Consider the following 22,597-nt stretch of genomic DNA (forward strand, 5'->3'; position numbering starts at 1 on the left):
CAGGATCATACAGCTAGTATGTCAAGTGTCTGAGTTCAGATTTAAACTCAGATCCTTCTGAGGGCTGGTCTTCTATCTACTATGCTACTTAGCTGCTCCATGATGTTTATTCTTTTTTTTTTTTTTATAACATTATCCCTTGTATTCATTTTTCCAAATTTTCCCCTCCTTCCCTCAACTCCCTCTCCTAGATAACAGGAAATCCCATACATTTTACATGTGTTACAATATAACCTAGATACAATGTATGTGTGTAAATCCAATTTTCTTGTTGCACATTAAGTATTAGATTCCGAAGGTATAAGTAACCTGGGTAGATAGATAGTAGTGCTAACAATTTACACTCAATTCCCAGTGTTCCTTCTCTGGGTGTAGTTGTTTCTGTCCATCAATGATCAACTGAGAGTGAGTTGGATCTTCTTTATGTTGAAGATTTCCACTTCCATCAGAATACATCCTCATACAGTATTGTTGTTGAAGTGTACAACGATCTTCTGGTTCTGTTCATTTCACTCAGCATCAGTTCCATGATGTTTATTCTTAAAAATAACAATGAAAGTTCATATTGCAAAATATGTTCTAGAACTGCTGGTGGATATATAAGAAAACTCAAGTGGTTCAAATCTGTATTTATCCTTGTTAAAACAAACAAACAAACAAAAAAACAATTCAGACTATTGCATCTTTACTAATCCAGTCTCTATGACTTCCTTTAGCAGCCAATAGAACAAAACTCACAACCCACCTCCTGGGAAATATCCATTTCTCAGGATTGTTGTTTGATGATTTGGGCTCAGGAAAAGTGAGAGAAGTAATTCCCTCTCTCCCCTTTTTTGAAAATATGAAGAAATATTGGTGCTAACCAAGAGAGGGAAGACAAAAAGCAAGAGTGAGGATTGGAATGGAGACTTTCTATTGTTTTGACAGTCTACTGAGAAGTTAGCCTTTTCTGGATCACTACTTAGTTAACTTTGTTCAACATAACTCTCAAGTCATGGGGACTAATCAAGAGTTGCTGAGACTAATCATCTCATCAGAGTGAAGTATCCATCACTCAGCAGAAGACCAAAGTACATATCTCTATACATCCATATTTCATATTCTAGGGGATAATCCACATTACAAGTCATTCAATTAACACTTAGTCAATCTATGGGAGCAGTTAGATGGCACAATAGATAGAGTACTAGGCTTGGAGTCAGGAAGACCTGAGCTCAGATCCAATCTCAGACATTTATTAGCTGTGGGACCCATGGTAAATCATTTTTATAATAGCTTTTTTAATTTTCCAGATACATGCAGATAGTTTTCAGCATTCACTCTTGCAAAACCCTATATTCTAAATTTCCCCCTCCCTCCCCCCAGCAAGTAATCCAATATATATTAAACATGTGCAAATCTTCTATACATATTTCCATATTTATCATGTTGCACAAGAAAAATCAGATCAAAAAGGGGGAAAACAAGAAAGGAAAAAGCCAAGCAAACAAACAATAACAACAAAAAGGTGAAAATATACTTTTATCCACATTCCATCTCCATAGTTCTCTCTCTGGATATGGATAGCACTTTCCATCTGAAGTCTATTGGAATTGCCTTGAATCACCTTATTGCTAAAAAAGAACCAAGTCCATCACAGTTGATCATCACATAATCTTGTTGCTCTATACAATGTTCTATTGTTCTTCTACTAATTTCACTTAGTATCACTTCAAATAAGTGTCCCCAGGCCTTTCGGTAATCATTCTGCTGATCATTTCTTATAGAATAATAAGATTCCATAACATTCATATATATAAGAAATCATTTAACCCTGTTTGCCTCAGTTTCCTCATGTGTCAAATAAACTGAAGAAGGAAACTGGAGAAGTGTCTTTGCCAAGAAAATCCCAAATTAGGTGATGAAGAATCAGACATGACTGAAAATCAATACTCAGTCATCATAGTTTCATGATTTTTCTCTAGCTTCATTAAGCAGCATGTGAGTAGTAGTGAAGACAGAAGAGAATTGACGGTCAAAATTGATACTGGGATAAAGGGGTTCAGGGACTCTAGAGAAAGTAAACGAATTCTAGGCAAACGTTGACTGGCTCACCAAGGAATGGAGATGGAAAAAGCAGAACATAGTCAATACAAAGGTGATAAATCTTGAGAAAGAACTGAAAGGTGAGGGGACTGAAGATAATGGTAAGGATGAAGAATAGGGTGAGGGATTGTAAGCTAGAGAAAAAGGTGAAATAGAGATAATAAAGCACTTACTTCCCGGATTGCTGTGAAGACTAAAATGAGATTATTGTAAAGTACAATTGTAAAGCATATAGTAAGTGCAATTCAAATATTAATTATAATATGCCCATTCTTTGTTTAAGATTTAAGTGTTTTTAAAATAGCCATAGTCCTTGCCTTCAAGGAATCTACTGGAGTGATAAGAGCAATGAATTAATTAACCATTCCTAAACATTTGGCCTAGATAGAAAAGAGAAGAGAAATGTGGAAATGGAAGAACATATTAGAGAAGAGAACATGATAGGAAGAGAGAAGAGAGAACAGGCAAGGAAGAAAACTTTGAAGCTATGTTGTCTTTTGTAATTTTACAATATTCACTCTTAATTTTTAGTGATTTTTTTCCATTTTCATTGTTTTAGTCATTTTATATGTTTTCTTGACTCTGTTCACTTCACTCTGCATCAGTTCATATAGATCTATCTTTCTTTTGTTTAATATTTTGTTTTAATCAGCCAAAATCTATCTGATCTTCCCCTTAGTCCACTCCTCAACTGAGAATACAGGAATAATATAACTTATCCTACAAGTCAATCAAAACAAATTTCCATATTTGATATATTTGCTTTATTCTGCATTCTGAGTCCTTTATTTCTCTATTAAAAAGCATGTATCATATTTTAATATCAGTGCACCAGAATCCTGGTTGCTCATTATGCCAATAAAAATTTAACACAATAGTATTCTATTAGATATATATCATAGCTTGTTCAGGTATTCCCTAATTCATGGACACTCCCTAAGTTCTCATCTTTTGCTGCCTCGAAAAGAACTGTATTTTTTTATGTCCTTAAAGTTTGTTTTGCTTAAGACTCATCCCTACTTTAATCTACCTTCTCCTTACACCTTCTCCCCTTTCCCTACTATTTTTCTACTTAGTGAAATGGATTTCTGTATCCAACTGTGTGTATATATATATTTTTTTTCTTCCTTCTTTTGATAAGTTTAGATGAAAGCAAAGTTCAAGTGCAAGCCATTTCCTCCTTGTTTGTATAGCTACTTACTTGTGACCTTGATTATGTGAGATAATTTCTTCAGAGGTACAATGGACAGAGCACCAGCCCTAAGGTTAGGAGGACCTGAATTCAGATCAGACTTCAGACACTTAACTAGCTATGTGATCCTAGGCAAGCTACTTAACCCCAATTTCCTCAACAACAACAACAAAAAAAGATAATTTTCCCTAACCTTCTTTTTTTCATCCTCTCTAGCACATACTTCTTTCCATTCTTTTGTTAAGATCTTCTAGACATAGCATTCCCTCTCCTATGAACCCCAATAATTGTAGGGTACAAAGGGGACATAGATGATTCCCCCATATTCAAATGTAAGTAATTAATCTTTTTTTAAACCTCTATTGTTGTTCGTTCATGTTCACCTTTTTCTGCTTAATTATAGTAATTTGAATTTCAAATCATGAATAGGTCCCCTTCTCATTAATCCCTGGATTTTCTATAGAAACTGGACACTAGGTGACAAATCTGCCAGTTGGTACTAGTCCCCATTTCAGTGCCACAGTATGGGTCTGAAACCTCCTTTTATCCTGGGTCACAGCCTTTCCCTATGCACTGGAATGCTTGACACTCCCCATGCTCCTGTGGTAATCCTGTCTGTCCCCAATGTTCTACAGAACAGCACAACCTGGGCTGGACAAAGGACTCTTTCTACATCTCAATTCAGTCTAGTGTATTTTTTGATCTCTTTGGAGAAGTTGTGGACAGAAATTCAGCTAATTTGCTTTATTCTGCTCTGCAATATTCCTCCACTTCATGTAGATTTTTTCATGCTTCTCTGTACTCCTCACAGCAGTCATTTCCGACAGAATAGTGATATTCCATCACATTCAAAAACTACAATTTGTTTAATCATTTCCCAATCAATGGACATCTACTTTGTTTCCATTTCTTTGCTGTTATAAAAAGGCCTGCTGTTAAATATTTTGACAATACTTATTATCTAATAGGGGAGAAAAAAAGTATCCTTTCAGGTTCATTTTGTATTAAAAAGTCACAGAAATAATTTTTAAAAAAGACAAATCTATGGGCTCAGATATGATTTTGTTCCACTTTGTCGATTTAAACATAAGGGAAAAAATGGAGGGGGAAAAGAAATTCACTAGGGAAGAAAAAAAAAAGAATAAGGCAGAGAAATTTACTATTTCTAATGACTCAGTGCCCAAGAAGAATAATATACAAATATAGTAGAAAGGATGAGGAAGCTGGCATCTCATGAATGTTACTCTAAGCCAAACAAAAGAGAGTTGAAGAGAAACACACACAAAGAATTTGGGGTAGACATGCTATGTTCACTTTTTCCTGTTGGTTTTTTAATCTCTCCCATGATTTTTCCCTTTTACTCTGATTTTTCTCACCCAACATTTACAAAGCAAAGTGTATTAAACATAAACATAAATCAATTTATTAAGAAAAAAAGGGGGAAAAAGAATTTGGTGTAGCAATGCATTAAAGTCAACAGGGGCAAAAAGAGAGAATAGTGAGATTGAAGAAAGAAGGGAGAGTCAGGGAATTCATAGTTACAAGCAAAACAAATTTCAATTCTAGAGAATAAATCAGAAAGGAGGAATTAAAAGGAAAGAAATAAATAAGTGTAAGAACCAGTAATGAGAGGTGGGAAAAAAGAGCAGAAGTAGACCACTATAATTTTAGATTAAGGGTATTAATCACATTCCTTTCCTTTTATCACCTTCTTCTTTGAAAAAGGTGATAAGAGTTAAAAAAGAATAAAATAGAATTTAGGCATACCTCAGAAACATTGCAAGTTTGGTTCCAGACCAACAAATATCCCAATGGAGTGAGAAATATGATTTTTTAAATTTCCTAGTGCATATAAAATTATGTTTATTTCATACTGTAGTGCAGTGGTCCTCAAACTTTTTAAATAGGGGGCCAGTCCCTCAGACTGTTGGAGGGCTGGACTATAGTAAAAAAAAAAAAAAAAAAAAAATCACACTCTGTCTCTGCCCCTCAGCCCATTTGCCATAACCCTGCAGGCCGAATAAACATCCTCAGCAGGCCGCATCTGGCCCACAGGAGGTAGTTTGAGAATCCCTGCTATAGTCTATTAAACATGCAATAATATTATGTCTAAAAATGTACCATAATTAATAGGTTTTTTTGCTTTAAAAAATGCTAACCATCAACTGAGCCTTCAGAAAATCATATATTTTTTTTTTTTTGCTAGTGGAGAGTCTTACCTCAATGTTGATGGCTGCTGGCTAATCAGAATGGTAGTTGGAGAAGGTAGGGTGGCTGTGGCAATTTAAAAAAATAAGACAACAATTAAGTTTGCAGCATGGATTGATTCTTCCTTTCATTTGAACATTTAGACGCCATTGTAGTATTATTAATAATCCTAATTTCAACATTGTTGTGCCTCAGGGAAGAGGGATAGCCAAAAAGAGTTAGGGAGAACAACCAATCAGTAAAGCAGTCAGAACACATTCAATATTTATTGATTAAATTCACTTTTTTAAAGGAGCACAGTTTGTGACTCAATTACAATTATAATAGTAGCATTAAAGATCACTATTCCCAGATCACCATAAGAAATATGATGATAATGAAAAGTTTGAAATACTAAAGAATTACTAAAATGTGATTCAAAGACACAATGTGAGCTTATGCTTTGGGAAAATGGTACCCATAGACTTATTCAATGCAAGATTACCATAAACCTTCAATTTGTAAAAAATGCAATATTTACAAAGCGCAATAAGGTAAAACACAGTAAAATGAGGTATGCCTGTATTATGAGAAGAAACACACAATTAACAGTAATGAAGGTGAAAAGTAATGGTATAAATTCCCCCACAAAATGGAAGATGATAGTAGAATGAGTTAGAATATGATTAAAGAAACACACTTGAAACATAAAGACTCACAAAGTCTTAACATGAGGGGTGAAGTATGATTTCTAATTTTTTAGATGAGCTAAAATAAAACAAGAATAACAATCATGATCTCAGAAAAGGCAAAAACAAAAATTGACAAGATTAAACATTATAATCAGATAAACTCTATTACTTTTATGTATCCTTTACAATGAAATAATATCAGTATTATATGTGTGTTTATCAAATGGCATAGCTTCTAAATATGCCACCTTTATAAAAATTGGTCATGTACAAGTCATAATAGCATACATTAAAAATGCAGAAAAATAAATAGAAATGCTAAATAAATGTTTTTTACTGACCACAACTTAATAAAACTTTGTGTGTGTGTGTGTGTGTGTGTGTGTGTGTGTGTGTCAACTGGAGTTAAGTGACTTGTTCACTTAATAAAACTAATAATTGGGGCAGCAAGGTGGTGCAGTGGATAGAGCACCAGCTCTGAATTCAGGAGGACCCGAGTTCAAATCTGATCTCAGACACTTAACATTTCCTAGCTGTGTGACCCTGGGCAAGTCACTTAACCCCAGCCTCAGGAAAAAAAATTAAATAAAATAAAACTAATAATTAATAAAGGAAGCAAAGAATTAAACTTAGAGAATTCCACACACAAAAAAACAATATATCAAATCTTTTAAAATACAATAGTAGAAAAGTCCATTTATTCCATGCTTTAAATAAAAATAAAATAAAAAAAAATAAAAATAACAATTGGCTATCATATATTGTCAAAAATTCTGAATCTATTTTTGTTTCCTTAACATGGTAAATAATATCTAAAATCAAGAATGTGTTTTTTCCATAATGAAGAAATATGACAGAAATTTTCCATGATGCACACATTATTTAGGAATTCATTGACAATTCTCCATTTAGGTCTTTGATTTTTGTTTCTACTACATGAATTGATTGCTTTTTTTTATTGTGCAGTCATCTATAAATGATGCATTTATAATTTTTGGTTTTTTACATTTATTTGCAAAATGTCTGTGCTCTAATACCTGGTGAGTTTTTGTAAAAGCTATATGTGGTGGTGAAAAAAATTCATATTCTTTAACAGTCCCTTTTAGAAGATGTAATAAGGTTTTAAAATCTAATTTCTCTGGCAATTTGTTCAATTCTGTATTTTCCTTTTTGTTTGTCTTTCTGTTTGATTTGTCTACAACTGAGAGAAGGACATTAAAATCTCCTCTTTGGGTGTTTTTATAGTCAGTTAGGTTTTCTTTCATAAATTTAGATGCTAAGGTATTTAGAAAGCATGTTTAATATTTATATTAGTTTATTGTCTGATTTCTCCTAGAAGCCTTTTCAGAAAGATTATTGGTGAAGCCAGAATGCCTATTATTATTACCTTTAACAGCAAATTGTTAGCATTTATATAGTTCTCTATGGTTTGCAAAGTGTTTACATATGTTCTCTTATTTGATTATTAAAATAATACTATGACTTCTTTTGATTATTACAACAACCCTATGAGTATGGCGATTTTTGTCTCCATTTTACAAATCATAAAAATGAGAGGTTAGTGATTTGTTTAAATCACATAACTAGTTAATATTTGAGGATTAAAACTCATGCCATTTTTGCTCCATGTCCAGCACTCCATCCATTACACTACTTAGTTGTGTATATTTTTTCAAATATAGTTTTAGAATTTTACAGATAACAATTGAAAAGAAAAGGAAATTAAGAGAATAAATATAAAGAAAGAGGAAACATTTTTTTTGTTTTTGGCAAATAATATGATGGCCTACTTAGAATGCTATATATATTCCACTAAAAAAGTTCATTGAAGAAAAGGCTTCAGTAAAGTAGTAGCATATAAAATGAATCCACAAACAAAAAAAAATATTATTAATAATACCCAGCAGGAAGAGAAAGAACAATAACTTCCATTCAGAATAATTACTGGATGTTTAAAATATCTGAAACTCTACCTGCCATAAGGAAAAATTATATAACTATAACACACTTCAGAAATAATCAGTTATTAATTGCTAATGTCTGAGCTATGCCAATATAATAAAATGATAATCTACTGAAATAAATTTACAAATTCAATTCCATTCCAATCAAATCACCTTTAAGGATTCTGTACAGAACTGAAAGAAAAAAATAAGAAAATTCATCTGATGAAACAAAAGGTCAAGAAATTAAGGCAAAATAGTGGGAGAAAAAAAAAGTGGAAAAGGCATGAGTCTAACAGAACTATGAAGTGATCATCAAAATGATTTGGTATTGGGTAAAAAAAAATAGAACAGTTAATCAGTGAAAGAGATTAGGTAAACAGCATCCAGATACATATGAATATAGTAGCATGGTGCTTGATAAACTCAAAGACACTACCTACTGGGATCAGGACTCATTATTCCACAAAAACTGCTGGGGAAGTTAGAAAGCAGTTTGGAAGAAATTAGACCAACATCTCTCACCATATGCCACAATAAACTCCATGAATCCTACCCACCCACCCATAAGACTTATCTATAATTATGATATTGGAAAGGAATCTAAACCTCCACAGTTCCTTGGGAAGGAATTCAACTCCAGTAGTTCCAATGAGAAAAGTAAAAGGGATTACAGATGACTGATCCCTTTTTACTTATCCACACAATGAGCAACCTTTGGGAATTTCAATGTTATATTCGAGTTTCTTTCTATTTCTTGAAGTAAAAGTGCCTCAACTCTTCCGTGAGTAGGTTTTCCTTTTGAGTTATGCGAAATTAAGATGAGGGTGAGATCCTCAGTGGGAAAATGAGACCTAAATTATATCATTTAAATTTAAACAAAGGAATTTACTTGCTTAAATTCAAGGTGGGTGTGAAGTATGATTTGAATTTGAGATGGATTTATGAAATAAATATCTAACAATTGGAGTAAGACATATGCTTAGTAGAAGAACTAGTTGTTGTTTCCTCTTGGCCACCCCCCCCCCCACATGCCTGTAGGAATCACCCTCAGTCACAATTATTTCCATAAGACAAAATTTTAGTCCCTACCCTTGACTCCACTTTGTGGTAGAGGGGAATTCATTAAGCCTTCTGTACAGAACAAAAGAACCAAAAGGTTCTACCACCTCTTTCCTTCCTGCCATGGAAGGCATGTTTTTATGGCTTATGAAGCGCCTAGATTTATTGGGCAAAATTCACATGGTCTATCCCTGCTTTGGAGGAAAATTATAAAATATGGATCAATAATAGTTCCTTCAGTCTAGTTATGAGTTCTCCTATTTTGACAGGGAATATTTCCCAACTTTAATCACATATATCAATCTCTCTCCCACACTCTCAGTAGCATTTAACCCTGAAGGACTCACAAATAATAAACAAACACATTAGTTTGGACAACCAATTTCTTTAAAATCCAATAGCAAAAAAAACAAAAATCAGAAAACTCCCAAACATACTCTTGAAGAACATGGGTTTGAAAATGGCTTATCTCTCCTGGATGATGAGAAAGTGGAGGAGACAATAGGAGACAAAGATAGGAGTCATTCAATCTCTGTGTTGCTTTCATAGCATCATCTCCATTTTTCCTCCCTTCCATTGCCAGTGCTTCCATTATGCTGTAATGCTCCTGGGTACCACTTGGGCATGGAGACTTAGCTGGCTCCTTCCACAGAGATGAAAGAGGGTAGATTCCAAGTCATCTCTAATGTCTCTGTTACATACAAAAATATGTCTAGACCGGAGATGCTATATCTTTTTATTTAGTAGTGATGAAGCCTATGGACCTCTTTTCAGAAAGAACATTGTTAAATGAATAAAAATAAAATTCATGGGATTACAAAGGTAATTTGTTATCAAAACATTTTTAAACAAGCTCATGGCTTTTAAATTAGGAATCCATGCCCTAGACTGAACCTTAGGGAAAACTGAGCCAAGGTAAAAAGGGAACAGACCATTCCTACTACTCTCCCCAATCTATCCTCCTACTCAAGGGTAAAGTACAGGTCTAATCATGTCACTTCCTCTCACCACCACTAGTCTCCCTCATCAATGAGTTTCTGAGACTCCCTATTACACCTAATATCAAAAACTTATTTGTTTGGTATTTAAAGCTCTTCATAACCCAACCTCTTCTCACCTTTCCATTCTTCTTACACTATACTTCCCTCCAGCCCATTTACAGATGACTGCACTTTATTGTCTCTGAAAGAAGAAAGTGAATCCCAATATGGTTATCAATGCAAACAGATTTTACATGGTCTACAGCACAAACCAGGTGCGCTGTGGACATATGTAAAAGTTTGGGGGTATAAGTACAAGTGTCACTCCAGCTGTGGTTTCACTATTAGCCCTGTATGTGGTTCCATTTTCAAACCTCAATTGTTTCAAAGGAAGCTTTGATAAGGAAATGGTAGTTTGGGGGCAGGGAGAGACTTTACTGCCAGGAAAACAGGTTGCACAAAATTGAAAGCCATGCAAAATTAGGCAGTCAAATCTGCATTTAATTTTATACGAACAGCAATTCAAATTGATAAAAAAAATTTTGCAGCTTAAAAGTGTTTTATATAGCTTTGATGCTAAAGCAAATTCTTGATACATAAGTGCATAAGAAATGCTTGTTTTTAATCATCAAACTACCCTGTGAAGCAAAAGGTGCATTTTACAGATGTAGATACTAAGGCTCAGAGGTAGAAGTATCTTGATCTCAAGTTCACACAAATAAAAATCAGCACCAAAACCTAAGTGCTTTAACTCTAAATACTAAACCCCGTAAAATACACCTCACAGAATGAAGATTTGGGTTTCATACCTGCTAAATATGCAATTATTTCTATTATGCAAATAATGTATGAACTGTTATTCAGATAACTGGTATTCAGAACCTTAACTTTTCCTGGGTCATATGGCCAGTTAGTGGAAAAGAACTTAAAAAACAGATCTTTAGACCCTAAATTCACTCTTTCCACCATACTATATCTCCTAAACCTTATGACCATTATCCATTTCTGAGGATTCATATGTGCTTGAGAACTAATTTCAAAGCTAAAAATACTTGTGTTCAAGTCCTGCATTTGTCCTGTTGTGCTACCTAGGCTAAGTTATTGAAATCCTCAATGCTTAGGCAGATTTCAGAAAGACCTAGAAAGATCTACATGAACTAATGCTGAGTGATGTGAGTAGAACCAGGAGAATATTGTACACAGGAACAGCAATACTCTGAGATGGTCAATTATGGTGGACTTAGCTCTTCTCAGCAGTGTAGTGATCCAAGAAAAATCCCATTAGACTTGGGATGGGAAATCCCATCCACATGCAGAGAAAGAATTACAAAGTCTGAATGCAGATCAAAACATAATATTTTCACTTTTTTATTTTTATTTCTTCTTTCTAATGGTTTTTCCCTTTTGTTTTAAGACTTTTTTCACAATATGGAAATATGTTTAACATGATCATACATATATATATATATATATATATATATATATATATATATATATATATATACACATAATAAACTATATGAGAATGCTTGGTGTCTTGGGAAGGAGGGAGGGAAAGGGGAAAAGGAGAAAAATTTGGAACTTAAAATTTTACAAAGATTAATGTCGAAAACTATTTTACATGTAATAGGAAAAATACTATTAAGTAAATAATAAGTAAGTGATACTATTAAGTAAAAAAGAAAGAAGGAAAAGAAATTCTCAAAGATGCTCAAAAATGCAAAGAAGATACCAATCTGCACTGGTAGATGGAAGTCGCTGATTTGAGAGTTTGCTACACTTTTGTTGTTTAGTAGAGTCCAAATTTTTATGATTCCTTGTAACCCTTTGGGGTTTTCTTGGAAAAGATTCTGGAATATTTTGCCACTTCTTTCTCCAGTCCCTTTGACAGATGAGAAAGTTGAGGCAAACAAGGTTAAGTGACTTCACCATTCATATAGTAATTGTCTGAGGCCAAATTTATACCCAGGTAGATGAGTCTTCCTGACTCCAGATTCAGCTCTCTATTCACTGCACCTGTAGCTACCCCTGAAAGTATATACTTAATCTAAGTTAAGTTAAATTAGAAGAAACATAATTAAAATGCATTCTGATGAATTTTAAAAGTAGGCTTATGTGAAAAAATTTATGAACCAAAGGAGTAAAGAACCATAAAGACAGTATAAAAAAGGATCAATGGAGGGGGGGAAAGAAGTGATATTATTGATGGACTTGATCAGAAAATAGTTAATAAATTTGGGAGACAAATTACCAACCTGGTCCAGAGATGTGCTATATAGCTGAGGACTCCAGCTATCCAGTCAGCTGCTGAAAAAGCTTTGTGAAAAACACAAGAGCTGATACATTTTTTGCTTGTTTCTTTTTTATTTCTTTTTATTGCTTTCTTTATTTTTCTAATTATATGTGTACATTAATTTCTTGAGAGTTGATACATCCTTGACTTGATTTAATGATAGGAGGAAGAAATAATGAGGAAAAGTGGTGCTATATTTGATACTATTCAATAAAGATAAACTGGTTACTGAATTATAAATGGTGGGATCTAAAAGTTTCTTCTAGATAAGAAGAGACCTGGACACAGTGTATATGTGCCTCCACTTTTAGTAAAACAAACTCCAAAATTTTCAGGCAAAGGATGGACAGGATCTCACAGTCAGAAATTCTATAGCATAAATTGATTCAAGAGGACTATGAGGACCTTTAAGATCTTCAGGAATTACAAACTTAAAGACACAAAACCAAAATGCTCTTATGAGAAAGAAAAGTGGGAGCTGCCTAAAAATAAAGTAACTTATTAACTAATATATTTTTTTAAAAAATACATAGAGGAAATTAAAGCAATAGGAGCTAACTGATGATGATCCCCCCAAAACAAACAAACAAACAAACAATGTCTGGTCTTATAAGAACCATATGAGAAGTACTAAGTCTCAGAATGAGTTTAGATTGGCCATGAATACTAAAAACAACAAAAAGGCTTGTTTGATTATATAAAAAATGAAAGAAAATTGAATTTAGGGTTAGAAGTCAATTGGAAGGACTCAAGAAGACCTAAATTCAAAGTTTACCTCATACACTAGCTGAGTGAACTTAATCTCCATCTGTCTCAATTTCCTCATCTGTAGGGAGTAATAATACTAATTACCTCCTAAGGTTGCTGTGAGGATAAGATAATATTTGTAAGGAGCTTTTGCATCTTTAAAATGCTATGTAAGTGCTAGCGCTTATTAAAATCATTGTTCTTGGTGAATGGAGAACTACTTAATATTCTCCTCCAAAGAGAATAAATGATCTTTATTGAATTGGAAGCAAAATAAAAATGGTTAATAGGGAATTTGAAACTATAACTAAATTGATGGCAAGAGAAAACAGAGTTGCCTTTGATGAATTGAAGACACAAGACTTGAGTAATTATTTCCCATAGTATTCAAAGAACTGGTAGATATGATTGATGAGCTGTTATATGTCAAACATCAATAATAGAAGAATTGTAACAGAGCTACAAATGGGTAAATGAGGTCCCTGCCTTTAAAAAAAAAGACAAGGAAAGGGATATGTCTCTGAAATCTATAGAACTGTAAATCTTGACTTTAATTTTTGGTAATATTCTAGAATGTAATATTAAAGGGATAATTTATAGACATTTAGAAAGGAAACCAGTGATTGCTGACAGCCCACTGGCTTCATAAAGAAATTCATGCCAGTATGACCTTTTTTTGTTCAAGGGATAAGATTGGGGTGTCTGCCAAAAATATAGCTTATCTGAATTTCAACAATAGTGAATTTCATGCCATCCCTACAGATAACATGTAGAGATATGGACTACTTAGTAGAAAATTCTTTTGGTAAATTTGTAACTGGTTGAAGAACCATACTGAAATAATAGTCATTAATGAATTAATGACATCAATGGAAATCTTTGGTGGAGTGTTCCAATATCTAACGTTGGTTCTGTACTATTCAACTATTTCAATATGACATAGATAAGTATATAAATGCATGCTTGTTCTGGAAGAAATAGACAAAACATTACATGTTTTAATCTGGATGCCAAAAGACCTCAACAGATTAGAACAGCGGGCTAATTCAAATAAGATTAAATTTAATGAAGATGACTGCAAATCCCTACATTCAGATTTAAAAAATCAAAAGCATAGGTTTTAAAAAATCAAAAGCATAAATATGCAAAGGGCTTGGGAGAAGAAGTATCACAACGGGATATATCTCAAAAGATCTGAAGATTTTTAGTAAACTATAAGTTAATTTAAATCTATGATGTGTCATGGTCATCAAGATAGCTAATATAACAAAATCAGGCTGCATTGTTATTGTCAAGTCACTTCAGTTATGTCTGACTCTTCATGACCCCACATGTAATTTTCTTGGCAAAGATGCAGGAATAGCTTGCCATTTCTTTTTCTATTCTGCCCTGATGAAAACTTAACTAGACTGCTATAATCACTTCTGGATGCCACATTTTAGGAAGGAAAAAGACAAATTAGGACACATCCAGAAAAGGCTGACAGATGGAAATTTGGCCCACACATAGACAAGGGGCTTGCTTCTGAAAGAAAAATGGTAATGTGTAAGGGAGGAACCTTGGAAAGACTGGGAAGCATGAGTGACATTCTATAGCTAGTTCCAATAATTTAAATCATGTGATGGAAGGAAGGCTCTCTGACAGATTGAAAATCACTTTATATGAGGGATAGTTGGAAGAATTGGGGACACTTAGCCCAAACAACAATAACAAAAGACTTAGGAGGGCCATGAATATCACCTTCAAGTGTTTCGGGGGAAATGGAAATGTTCTGTTTGGACCCAGAGACTAAAAATGTATAAATGTTACAGAGCAGAGATTTTTACTTATTATAAGGGGGGAAATTCCTAAACCTTAGAAGATGGAATGGATTTCTTCATGAAGCAAGTTCCACATTTATTGAAGGTCTTCAAGCGACAGGTGGATAACAGGCTATTGGATTTGCTCTAAAGGGGACTGCAAATATGTGATAGACTTAGCAGTCCCTTCCAAAATATGAAATTTTCAAAGATAAAATTTGCAAAGATAAAAAGAAAAATCTCTTGAAATGTGAATTTACATAGCTGGAAAGCAAATCAAAGTTCTTATGTGGAAATCTGAAGGAACTGGAGGCTTCTTGAGGTGAGGTCTTACTCAGGAGACTGACCCTTAGGCCATATTTTAAGAAAAGCCTCTGCTGCCCCCTGCTGAGGACCCCATCCACAACTTTGGCCCTGCTGTGCAAAAAACAATAAAAATCATGCTCACATTTATTTATTACTTTGTGCTTACAAAAGCTCTTTCCTCCCAGCAAGCCTGTGAGAGCTTTAACATAGAAGCTGGTATGTCATATGTTAATGGACTTTAAAACTCCTAAGTCAGAATTAGAACCGACACCTATGTGAATAGATAAAATGTCTCCATGTCTATTATATATTATTGTCTGTTTCTGGCTTCCCAAGAAGTTTTCTGAAAGGAAGGAAGAGATTCATTTTCTGAAGAGATTTTTTTTCATACATTGGTCAATTTTGCTGAATTGCTTCCCTTCTTCTATCTCCCCTTTCTCTTTCTTTTGAATGAATAAAAATTAAGCACTTACTATTTACAAAACACTTATGTGATGTTCAATTGTGATGGACTTGGATCTTTTCAACAATGAAATGATTCAAGGCAATTCCAATAGTCTTGGGATGGAAAGTGCCATCTACAGCCAGAGAAAAAATTATAGAGACTGAATGTAGATCAAAGCATAGTATTTTTACCTTTTTGTTGTTGTATGTTTGTTTGCTTGGTTTTTTTCCTTTCTTGTGTTTTTTCCCTTTTAATCTGATTTTTTTCTTGCACAGCATGACAAAAATGGAAATATGTTTAAAAGAATTACACACATTTAACCTATATTGGACTGCTTACTGTTTTAAGGAGAGAGGAGGAGGAAGGAAAGGGAGAAAAAATTGAAACACAAGATATGCAAAAATGAAACACAAGCTGTTACAATTTGTTGAAATCTATCTTTGCATGTATTTGAAAAAGAAAATATTATTAATAATAAAAAAGGCATTGTATTAAGCATTGGGGATAGAAATATAAACAAGACAGTCCTATCCTTCAAGGAACATACAGTCTAAAAAATGTAGACAACCCAAATAGAGGGATGGTGAACTGGGAAATTAAGGAGAAGAGTGATTGGTGTAATTGGCAATTAATTGATACACCCTTTCCAGGAAAAGTGGTTTGGGTTTGATTATCATTCTCAGAGCTAGACTTAAAAGATGGCCTTCTGGCAGAAGAAGGAAAATGGCTATGTTTAGAAATTAAAATGATATTAAAAACAGACATCAGTACAAAATTTTAAGAACTTTATAATAAGACTTTTCTTATCTTAGTTTTTTTTTCCTGGTTTCTAGTGAGACAAACTAAGTCACCATTTTACAAAGGTGTGAAGTGATGTCATCATTTCACACTGGGCAGCTAACATGGTATATAATCAGGTAACTTAGAGTGATGATGGAATTCTCTAATATAAGAGAATTTCTTCTGTTTCTCCTGCTCCTCCTGAAATGTGTTATCTAGCATTAGTTGATAGAATTATATGGTTCTTGTAGAGTTTTTTAAATTGATAGTATTTTATTTTTTCAAATTATGTACTGATACACTAATTCAATGGGTGGTAAAACCAACTATATGCTATAACCTAGGTAGTATACATTAGTAATGATGATGATAGCTATCATTTATGCAAAACTATTGTATATCAGATGCTATGATAAAAACTTCACAAATATTATCCCTAGATAATTTTCCAACATTCATCTTTGCAAAATCTTGTATTTCAAATTTTTCTCCTTCCCTTCCTTCTCTCCCATCCCCAAGACAGCAAGCAGTCCAATATAGGTTAAACATTTACAATTTATCTAAACTTATTTACATATTTGTCATGCTGCCCAAGAAAAATCAGATCAGATTTTTCTTGTGCAATGTAATAATTGTAACTTTTCCAAACTGTAAAGTGGGGATAAAAATAGTACCTACTTCCCAGGTTGCTGTAAAAACAATATGAGATAATATTTATGAAATATTTAGCACAGCACCTAGTACATAGTAATTTGTATAAATGTTATCATTATCATCTTTATTATTATTAATGTATATCACTCAGATTATGACATACAATTGGTTTTATAGCCCATTGAATTAGTGAGTTACTATATAAATATTTGATTGGTGCTCCAGATATACAGAGAATTGGGCCCAGAGTTTTATAGAAGGGGAAGCAGGATGAATTATATTAGATTATAAGCTTGTTTCTGAGAAGGGATTATTTCATTCTTTGTATGGATATCCCCAGCGACTAAGACAATGCTTGACAAATTGAATAAACACTTTATAAATACCTGTTAAGAAACTCCATAGCTATTTTTTCCATTTGAATAATGCATCTTTTTATTTTTAATTTTAGTAAGTTTTTATTGATATTTTCTATTTCTTACATCACTATAATTATTCCAAGTATCCCTCTTCCATCCCCTTTCAAGGAAGTCATCCCATAAGATAAGTAATATTTTTAGAGAGGAAAAAATTACTGTAAGAAATAGATATATTAGAAAGCCTAAAAGCACACTTAAAATATAATTCCTGTGGACCTCTCACCTCCATAAAAGGGTAGATTGAGACTGTCTTCTCATAGTTCTTTATTCAAGTGCCAGCATTTTCAATGATACAAATCTGCTCATTATTACACATGTTTAACCTATATTGAATTGCTTGCTCTCTAGGGAAGGGAGGGGAAAAGGGAAAGGCAGAAGAAAAATTTGAAGCACAAAGTTTTGCAAGGGTGAATGCTGAAAACTATTTTTTCATGTATTTTAAAAATAAAAGGCTGTTATTTTTAAAATATGCTCATTACCACAAAATCCATCTTTTCAACCATAGAGTTCTCCTGGGGATGTTATATAGCTCCAAATCATGAAACACAACCTCAGAAAACTCAAAAATTATAAGTGATCAAGTAATTATTATGACTAATAATTTATAGAGTGCTTACTTTGTGCTAAGCAATCTACAAATATTACCTTATTCAATCCTCACAACAACTCTGGAAAGTAGGTGCTATCATTATCCCCATTTTGTAGATGACAAATCTGAGGCAAAATAGCAGTTAAATGATTTTCCCAAGTTCACACAATGTCCAAGGCTGGGTTTGAATTCAAATCTTCCTACTTTCACATCTGGTCTCTCCCTAATTAATAGAAAGATATTCAATGCTACATAAAAAACCAACAGCAAATCAACAACTACTTGTAAACAAGAATCAGCATTAAGGGCATTGTGATAATGCAAAAGTCCTCTATGGTTTGAAGCTTTCTGAAACCTATGGAGTTCACATGTGGCAAGCTGACTTCCTTGTGATATGTTCTCTTTCCCAACCTTTGGTAGAAAATTCAGAAATACCATCTTGATTTCCCAATTGATTCAACAGCCAATCCCAATCAGAGACACGTAATCAATCAGACATAAGTGAACAAGATTCTTTATAAAAATCCCTACAAAAAGTGATATAGTACAGTGCAGAGAGAGATGAATTTAGAGTCAGATGTGGATTCAAATCCCTTACTGTCTGAAGCCTTAAATTGGGTAAATTAAAACTTTCTAGATCTCAGTTCCTCATCTATAAAAGGAGGGGTTAGATGAGGGGACCTTAAAAGTCCCTCACAGCTCTAAATCTATAATCCTACAATCTAATGACCTTGGGTTGTTTCAAGAGTTGCCCTTCTGTAATACAGACCAAAGACTGGAGCATATTACCCATCAATTAGGGAAGAAGGCAGAGAATTAGGCTGAAGAAATATGAAAATGTCCTCTCCAGGAACTCTCATACCTCTTCCTGTTCTTGTTGCTTAGTCAATTAGTCGTGTCTGATTTTTTGTCTCTTTGGGGTTTCGTGGCAAAGACCCTGAAGTGGTTTGCCATTTCCTTCTCCAGATCATTTTATAGATAGACTGGGGGGACTTGCCCAGGGACACATAATTAGTAAGTGTCTGAGACCACATTTGAACTCGGGTCCTCCTGACTAGAAGGCTGGTACTCTATTCACAGCATCTAGCTGCCCCTGCTTCTTCCTCTTCCTGCCATAGTCTAAAGACCATCATATTCAAGAATCCAGTGAATGAAGTCCATTTATATCCACTTTCTCCAGCAACTGAGACCACATGATACCCTTCTTCCTTTATTTCTAATTTCCTTAGACCACTTCTCCCATGTTGTTTTAGACTGGAAGATTATGAATATAGTAAAGTGGATAGGACATAGAATTTGGAGTTATGTGACTCTGACAATGCCGTTTGCTGTACCAAATCATTTGCAATCTAAGTATTTATAAGGAATATCCTTCTCATTTTTTTCATCAAGGATACCCTCCACATTTGGGGATATCATTCTTATTATAAATCCTGTGATCCAAAGGCAAAAATCCATATACATGGATTAGGTTTAATCCTGAAAGCTTGTCACAACGACCCCTTTGACTAATGTTCCCATTAAGGGAACTCTTTCAAGGTGTGCAGGAACTAACTCATATCAAATTTCAAGAGCCAACTGTTAAATTTTCAGTGTGAGCATCTATCCCTTGGAAATCAGCAAATGCCATAAATCAAGGACTGTTTGTTGTTGTTTTTAAGATTTAAGCAAGTGATGGGGGAAATGTTAATAACAAAGACTAAACTTAAAAGTTTAATGTGTTTTTTTTCTGGAGATCCAATTATTAAATATTTACTTGCAGAACTTCCATGCAAGCATTCAGACTAACAAAATAGCAAAATATATAGACCAGGTTAATTTAACACAAAAGGAAAAAACAAAACAAAACAAAAAGAAAGGTCTCATAGCTGAGCTCATAAACAGTCAAGACAAGGTCTTCTCCCTATCCAGCTATTCTTACCTCATAATAATGAATGGAGCACCAAATTTGGAATCAGGAAGAACTAAATTCAAGGCAATTTTAAGATCTGAGCTATCAAACGCCATATGAAAGAATCCTCTAATAATTAGGGAAGTGAAAAATTAAAACAATTCTAGGGTTCTACCCCATATCTAAAAGATTGACAAAGTTGGCCAAAAGGAAAATCACAAATGCTGGAGGGACAATGAAAAAATAAGTGCATCAACACACTGTTGGTGGAAGTATAAATTGGTCTTAAAATTCTGGAAAGCACTTTGGAACTATGCCCCAAAAGTTATTAAATTATGCATAGCCTTTGATCCAGCAATTGTATCAGTAAGTCTATATTCCCAAAAAATATCAAAGAAAGAGGGAAAAGACCCATATGTACAAAAACATTTATGGTGAATCTTTGCAAGAATGAAACACTGGGGGGATGTCATATCTCTTAACTAGTCTTTACTGTCCAACATGATCTAGTTCTATTAAGTATTCAGTAAGTATTTACTGAACCTTCATTATATACTTGGCAGTAAAGGGACAGCAAAGGAATAGGACCTTTGTAATTCTAAACAATGGGGAATTTTCTATAAATTTTCTTTGTGGTATAGGATAATAAAAATTGGGGCATAAATGTAAGAATGCAAGCTAAAAATCACTATATCTATCCCATTCCTCTAATATTATGAAAGAAAGCTCCAAAGAAATCTGCATAGACGGCAATTTTTAAAAGTTATTATGAAAGCTAAATTATCCCAAAGAAAATATTAAGTAGGTCTAGGGAGTTCCCTCAGCAGAAATAGCAGAATAGTTAAAAGATAAGACTTAATCTTAGGGTTCTTGCTGTGATGGCTATATCCAATGGTAAATATGATTCACAAAGGAACTAAAAAAGTCTGAAACTATGAGATGGATCAGAAAAGATATATATATACTCCCTGTGGAGAAGAAGACATATAGCAACCACAATTCAGTAGAAAAGCAGCAGATGATAATAGTAGTTCAGCAGAGAATTGCTTAGTAGAACACCGCCAGAATTCTGTGGGAAAGTAGAAAATGGTATTTTAAGCACAAGAGAGTTGTTAATAGATGGAATGAGAGTGTAAAATAGTAGTCATCTGGGATTATGAAGATTCCTTCTTTCATCAATGAAAGAATGTGTAAATAGAGGAAGGAATTTTTTTTCTGGTTATTTCTATTCAGTATTACTAATCGACTAACAACCACTTATTAAGTACCTATTGTGTACCAGATACTGTGCAGGGTGCTGGAGATGAAAAAACAAACAAACAAAAATAAATAAATACTCTCTTCTCTCAAGGAGCTTACATTCTATTGGGGGAGGAAAAAATAGACAAACACATACACACACACACACACACACATATATGAATATATATATATATATATATATATATATGTAAACACACATATGAATATAATAAAAATATACAAAGTAAATACAATGTAATTTGTGAGAGGGCCATAATTAACTAATTATGTAATTAATTACTAATGATTCTTGTTGTTCTTGGTCATTCAGTCATGCACAATTCTTCATAACCCTATTTGGGGTTTTCTTGGCAAAGATCCTTGAGTTTGCCACTTTCTTCTCCAGCTCATTTTACTGATGGGGAAACTGAGGCAAACAGGATTATGTGACTTGCTCAGGGTTACACAACTAGTGTCTGAGGTCAGATTTGAACTTAGAAAGATGAATCTTCCTGACTCTGGATCAGTGCTCTATCCACTGTGCCACCTAGCTACCTTCATTAATAATATATTAAAAATCTTGTTTGGCCTGTGAAAGAATATATTTAATGGGATTTCAAGCTAAAAGTTTTGACAGAGGCTGACCCAGAGAGTTTAAACTTATGGTATGAAGACTACAGGGGCCATGATGAGGGATATCTGGGTTATGATAGTTATTTTTTTTAATTTTATTTATAATTTTTTGACAGTATATATGCATGAGTAATTTTTTAAAAACATTATCCCTTGTATTCATTTTTCCAGATTTTCCCCTCCCTCCCTTTTCTCCCTCCCCTTGATGACAGGCAATCCCATACATTTTACATATGTTACAGTATAACCTAGATACAATATATCTGTGTAAATACCATTTTCTTGTTGCACATTAAGTATTAGATTCCGAAGGTATAAGTAACCTGGGTAGATAGACAGTAGTGCTAACAGTTTATATTCACTTCCCAGTGTTCCTTCTCTGGGTGTAGTTGTTTCTGTCCATCATTGATCAACTGGAAGTGAGTTGGATCTTCTTTATGTTAAAGATATCCACTTCCATCAGAATACATCTTCATACAACATTGAAGTGTACAGCGATCTTCTGGTTCTATTCATTTCACTCAGCATCAGTTGATGTAAGTCTCTCCAAGCCTCTCTGTATTCCTCCTGCTGGTCATTTCTTACAGAACAATAATATTCCATAACCTTCATATGCCATAATTTACCCAACCATTCTCCAATTGATGGACATCCATTC

This window comes from Sminthopsis crassicaudata, chromosome 1 (genome assembly GCF_048593235.1).
Source record: "Sminthopsis crassicaudata isolate SCR6 chromosome 1, ASM4859323v1, whole genome shotgun sequence".
Taxonomy (NCBI): domain Eukaryota; kingdom Metazoa; phylum Chordata; class Mammalia; order Dasyuromorphia; family Dasyuridae; genus Sminthopsis; species Sminthopsis crassicaudata.